The 6680-nt window shown below is 43.3% G+C and overlaps 1 pseudogene; it reads right to left on the bottom strand.

The window, feature by feature from the left end:
* Positions 1-5836: 5836 nt before the first annotated feature.
* Positions 5837-6440, bottom strand: LOC102497011 (protein FAM133B pseudogene; annotated as a pseudogene).
* Between the last annotated feature and the right edge of the window lie 240 nt (positions 6441-6680).

Here is a 6680-nt window from a genome sequence, read left to right as displayed (position 1 = left end):
TAATGGAAGTTGGAAAGTGCAGAAAGAAAGAAAAGTAACAAAATTGTTGGTAATTTAATAAACATGGACTGCATATAATGAGAGCAAATTATATGACAACAATGGCTTCTAAATTAAAAGGTAATAATAGTGTCCAGGTGCTCTAGAATCATTGTACTACCTTGGGAGAATGAATGCTACTGGATATGCTAAGTCAAGGATGCAAGCTGTAACTTCTAGAATGACCACAAAATTATGAGTGAAGTAATTTGGAATGAACAAGTCTAGAGACATAAAGTACAACATGAGAACTATAGTTAGTAACATATTGCGTTGTAGCAGCAATCTTTGTAAAATAAGTAAATTTTATTAATAGTTGCTTGTGGGGGCTGGCAGACTGCATGGTGGCCAAAGGCTCTGGACTTCCACATGGTCCACAGTGGTTCAAGTCCCAGACTTGGTGGCTTGCTTACTCACTTTCCCTCCCTCTCTGTCTCTCTCTGATCAAACTGGAAAATGATAATAATAATAAATAAAGCTAAATAAAATAACTCTTTTTTAAAAAAAGTTGCTTGTGTCATAAGAAAGTAACTACTTGAGGTGATAGATACATTGATTTGCTTCAATGTAGTGACCACTTTCCCATCTGTATATATTCCATAATACTGTGTGGTTATCAAATATACACAATGAAATGTACTGTTAAAAAAGACTAAACTATGGGACCAACAAGTGGCATGGTGGTTAAGATGATAGACTCCTACATGCCTGACCATGGTTCACGTCCTGGACCTGGCAGTTTGAAAAGCATGCCAGGCACATGTGCGTGCATGCCCAAAATCCCAAGGAGAATGGAGGAGAATGGATCACGATGTGGCCATCCCCCCCCCAGGGAAGGTGATCTCTCTCTCTCTCTCTCTCTCTCTCTCTCTCTCTCGTCCATGTCCTATGGCAAAAACTTAAAAAGAAAAAAAAAGAGTGAAGTAGCATGATATTCAAATATACAGAGGAGAAAAAGAGAATAAGAAAGAATCACTGATCCAAAAGAAGGCAAGAAAGAAGAGGAAGGGCAACATACAAGACATCCAGTTACAAAGCTTTTCAGAAGACGTGGATTTAAACTATTGCATCCCCTACATCCGTGAGAGAAGTCCTGGCCTGGCCTTGCCTCTCGTGGGCCTCACTAGCACATGGAATGCAGCGATCCCACGACTTCCTCTGAGACACACCCACTCAGCACAGTTCCAGAGACCAGATCAGGAAGTGCTAGCTTTTCAGAGTCCCAGAATTTTTAAACTTTTTTAAAAATTGTATGGGCCAGTCCTATAGCATAGCAGTGAGTCCTGTTCATAGGCAGATCTCCTAAGGCCAACTGTGGCTTGAGTCTTAGCCACAGAGGCGGGAAACACCCCGGTACACGTGTGTGCCCCAGATCCTGACAACTGGAGAGTCGGAGGAGGCAGGATTGCAGCTTGACCTTACCCCACTGGGTTTGCTTCCCCGCCCCCCTCTGGTAAGTACATGCATTCTGGCAAAAATTAATTAATAAATTAGTTAATTGATTAATTAAAACAAATTTTATGTCTGTATATGGACTTTCTTTTATTTTTTTAAGTAAAATAGCTATTTATTTAGTCTTTTGTTATGCCACAAAGTTCTGTGCATGTACTGCTATAATTAGCACACCCTCTCGTAACAATGCAAATTGAGCATCCAATTACATTTCATGTTATGTGATTATATAAAAATGTAAAATGAAGACGATGTATCGATTCTTTTTAACATTCCTAGTAAACAATTCAGCTGGAGATATGAGGCTCAAAATCTTAGTGAACGATGACACAGGAAGAGCGATAACGTAACCCTCAATAAATCCAACCTGTCATACTTTGTTATTAATATTGAAAAACAAAAAACTCTTACAACTTCACGTTTACTAAGATTCTGGCAACAGCTTTCTGTAACAAGGCACAGCAGACCAGGCCTGCTGCTCAATTTGTTTATGAAGCTGCTTCTTTAAAAAAGAAAATCAAATCCCTGCTTCTTACAGGCTAAACACTTGGGGTACATGCCCTTAAGCACGGTACTGAGCTCCAGCCAGCAAGAGTAAACGTTAACCACAGCTAACACTGCCGCCTAGACAAAATCCACACCCAATGAAGTTAACTACCACTCCTTACAGAAAACCTTCCTGACTGGTTAAAACTTAATAGTAGAAAATACGTATTTTAGAATCTTTAGCCGTTGGGCCGGCAGGTGGCATGGTGGTTAAGGGTGTTGGACTCCCATATGGCTGACCGTGGTTTGAGTCGTGGACCTGGTGACTTGCTTTCTCACTTTCTCTCTCTCTCTCTCGCTCTCACTCTGTCCCTCTCTGGTCAAATTAAAATAAATAAATAAATGAGTAAATGAAGTTAAATAACATAGTTCTTTTTTTGGGGAGAGGTTTTTGCTATAGGCTGTGCGTACTTGCCAACAAGACAGAGACAGAGAGACAGAAAGCGAGAAATCACCCCCCAGGGGGGATGACCATGCCACAATCCCTTCTCTTCCATCCTCCTCTCGCGGGATCTTGGGCACACACGCACACGCGCCCATCGTAAGTTCAAACCACTGAGTCCAGGACTCGAACCACAGTCAACTACATGGGAGTTCAGTGACATAGCCATTATAGCAAATGCTGGTCCCAAAATAAAGTAATTCTAAAAAAAAAGAAGAAGAAGAAGAAAAAGAATCTTTAGCCATCAAGTTCAAAAAGGACCACTGTCCACTTGAAATGATTCCTCTCCAAAGCCAAAGTGGTCAAATTAAATTCAAATAACGTAACACATTTAATGCTTAAAAAAAAAAAATCAATATTCTTTTAGTGGAGGTAAAGCCCGGAGCTCTTAAGGTTTTGCCATGCGGCAAAGGGCTGTTCTTGGCTCACTGAGAGAAGTGTGAAACAGGAGGCAGAGGGTGTCACTAAGCTCAGTACAGGGCAGGACTGCAGGCACCAGCTCTGCCTTCCCGGAAGCATGGGGAAGCATGGCGACTGTGTCACCAAGTAAGACAGGTGAAGACCAAAACCATGCCCCCTTCACACTTAAAGCTCCTTTCCTAGTAAATGAAAGTATACAAGGGAGACAGAATTAAAACCCACAGGCCGGCAGGTGGTGCAGTGGTTAAGGGCGCTGCACTCCCTCATGGTCGACGGCAGTTTGAGTCCTGGACCTGGTGGCTTGCTTCCTCACTTTCTCTCTCTCTTCTTCTTCTTCTCTAGTCAAAGTAAAGTATACTATGCAATTTAAGATGTTTTAGTTTTGCTGTAAGCGTTTTGTTTTTTTTTTTAAGTCTTTTTTTTTTTTAGAGGTTTTTCGCTATAGGGCGCTTGCGCTCGCCAGACAGACAGAGAGAGACATAGAGACAGAAAGCAAGAAATCATCCCCCCTGGGGATGCCACGCTGCAATCCCTTCTCCTCCATTCTCCTCTCAGGAGCTTGGGCATGCACGCACACGTGCCTGGCGTGAGTTTTAAGCCACTGGGTCCGGGACGTGAACTGCGGTCAACTACGTGGGAGTCCAGAGACATAGCCATTACGCCAACTGCTGGTTCCCAAAGATAAAATAAGTTTTTTAAAAAAACTAAAATACAGTTATCTACAGAGTAAGGATTTTTAAATATCAATGTAATCTCTACTTCAAAAATTTTAAGGAGAGCCATCAGGTTATAACTGATTATATCTCAAAGATGCATCAAAATATTAACTTTATCCCTGCTTCTTACAGGCTAAACACTTGGGGTACATGCCCTTAAGCACGGTACTGAGCTCCAGCCAGCAAGAGTAAACGTTAACCACAGCTAACACTGCCGCCTAGACAAAATCCACACCCAATGAAGTTAACTACCACTCCTTACAGAAAACCTTCCTGACTGGTTAAAACTTAATAGTAGAAAATACGTATTTTAGAATCTTTAGCCGTTGGGCCGGCAAGTGGCATGGTGGTTAAGGGTGTTGGACTCCCATATGACTGACCGTGGTTTGAGTCGTGGACCTGGTGACTTGCTTTCTCACTTTCTCTCTCTCTCTCTCGCTCTCACTCTGTCCCTCTCTGGTCAAATTAAAATAAATAAATAAATGAGTAAATGAAGTTAAATAACATAGTTCTTTTTTTGGGGAGAGGTTTTTGCTATAGGCTGTGCGTACTTGCCAACAAGACAGAGACAGAGAGACAGAAAGCGAGAAATCACCCCCCAGGGGGGATGACCATGCCACAATCCCTTCTCTTCCATCCTCCTCTCGCGGGATCTTGGGCACACACGCACACGCGCCCATCGTAAGTTCAAACCACTGAGTCCGGGACTCGAACCACAGTCAACTACATGGGAGTTCAGTGACATAGCCATTATAGCAAATGCTGGTCCCAAAATAAAGTAATTCTAAAAAAAAAGAAGAAGAAGAAGAAAAAGAATCTTTAGCCATCAAGTTCAAAAAGGACCACTGTCCACTTGAAATGATTCCTCTCCAAAGCCAAAGTGGTCAAATTAAATTCAAATAACGTAACACATTTAATGCTAAAAAAAAAAAATCAATATTCTTTTAGTGGAGGTAAAGCCCGGAGCTCTTAAGGTTTTGCCATGCGGCAAAGGGCTGTTCTTGGCTCACTGAGAGAAGTGTGAAACAGGAGGCAGAGGGTGTCACTAAGCTCAGTACAGGGCAGGACTGCAGGCACCAGCTCTGCCTTCCCGGAAGCATGGGGAAGCATGGCGACTGTGTCACCAAGTGAGACAGGTGAAGACCAAAACCATGCCCCCTTCACACTTAAAGCTCCTTTCCTAGTAAATGAAAGTATACAAGGGAGACAGAATTAAAACCCACAGGCCGGCAGGTGGTGCAGTGGTTAAGGGCGCTGCACTCCCTCATGGTCGACGGCAGTTTGAGTCCTGGACCTGGTGGCTTGCTTCCTCACTTTCTCTCTCTCTTCTTCTTCTTCTCTAGTCAAAGTAAAGTAAAATAAATAAATAAAGATAAAATAAGTCTTTTTTTTTTTAGAGGTTTTTCGCTATAGGGCGCTTGCGCTCGCCAGACAGACAGAGAGAGACATAGAGACAGAAAGCAAGAAATCATCCCCCCTGGGGATGCCACGCTGCAATCCCTTCTCCTCCATTCTCCTCTCAGGATCTTGGGCATGCACGCACACGTGCCTGGCGTGAGTTTTAAGCCACTGGGTCCGGGACGTGAACTGCGGTCAACTACGTGGGAGTCCAGAGACATAGCCATTACGCCAACTGCTGGTTCCCAAAGATAAAATAAGTTTTTTAAAAAAACTAAAATACAGTTATCTACAGAGTAAGGATTTTTAAATATCAATGTAATCTCTACTTCAAAAATTTTAACGAGAGCCATCAGGTTATAACTGATTATATCTCAAAGATGCATCAAAATATTAACTTTATTCCCAAATTCCTTAACCACTAGGATGACTGCAGTGTGTTATCTCCCAATTATCGAGCACTGGAAGAGGAAATGAAAACAGCCAACCAGAGGTTCGAGTAGCAGCAACAGCCATGGCCCTTCCACAGAGCAGCATCTGAGTGGGTGCTGAGAAGTCCAGGAGTAAATCTGAAACCAAGAAGTTCGTGCGGCTCAGTACACATGTCCTCGTATTCCCAGCTGACATTTCCTCAGACGCTGCGTGTTCTTCATAAGGGCATCCTGATTTTTCTTACTGTTACGGCGAGTCGGGACTTGAACTGGCCGCCTTCTTTTTCTCCTGCTTGCTATGTTCCTTATGCTTCTTTTTCTTTCTTTTTTTTTTTTCTGTAGCTTTTTTTATTCTTCACTGCTTTTCTTCTTTTTTCTCAGACTTTCTCTTTTTTTTCAGGTGCATCCTTTGATTTCTTTTTTTTTAAACTATCCTTACTGTCTGATTGAGTTTCTGATAGGAAGCTTCCAGAAGATTTGTGTGAATGTTCTTCTTTTTCGTTCTCCTTTTTTCCTTGTTTCTTGTCCTCTCCTCATAATCTGAAGGCTGCTGCAAGGATCCGAGCTCCATGAAGAAGAGGACGAATACCCACCAGATTTCTTTTCTTTTCCTGTTTCTGGATGAGCTCTCACTCCCACTTCATAATTTCTCTCTGTGTTTTTCTAGGTCTTTCTTCCAGTTCACTTTCTTCTTTTCTTCAAATTCAGCCAAAGCCTTGGAGCCTTTTTCTTTTCTAGTTACTTTCTCACTTCTCCCCAGGTAGGCCTTGGTCGAGTCAGACAATCCTGGCCGTGGGCCCTGAAGGCTGGCTTGGATCTCTTGATTGGCCACGGCTATTGGGTTCATATGAGCCACTTGATTGTCCCACGTGCTCAAGGTGCATGAGGAACTCACAGTCAGACGGGGGACCAGGCCAGAGAAGGGGCAGAAGGGGTCTGCCACAGGTCCTCCTGCCATCTCCCCACCCTGCAGTATTCCAGCCAATGAAAAGTAAATGTGTGGTCGTCTCTGAATCATGGAAGCACATTGGCAAGGGACATCTGGTGTCTGTCCACCCCCGGCCTCAGCACCAGCATTCCAGAGCCCTGAGCCCTGAGGGGAGGCGAGGAGTGGAGTTTTAGGAAGCTCCTTTTTGTGCTTGTAGAAGGAGTCAGGAGTTGGGTGTGAAATGCCTGCAGGTCACCTTTCAAAGGCAAATCAGTCTGCAATAGACTCCTGTCACCCTCCTCCTCCTC

The sequence above is a fragment of the Tupaia chinensis genome, unplaced genomic scaffold (assembly GCF_000334495.1).
Source record: "Tupaia chinensis unplaced genomic scaffold, TupChi_1.0 Scaffold149090_1, whole genome shotgun sequence".
NCBI classification, from domain to species: Eukaryota; Metazoa; Chordata; class Mammalia; order Scandentia; family Tupaiidae; genus Tupaia; species Tupaia belangeri.
This window is presented reverse-complemented; position numbering and strand designations above follow the sequence as displayed.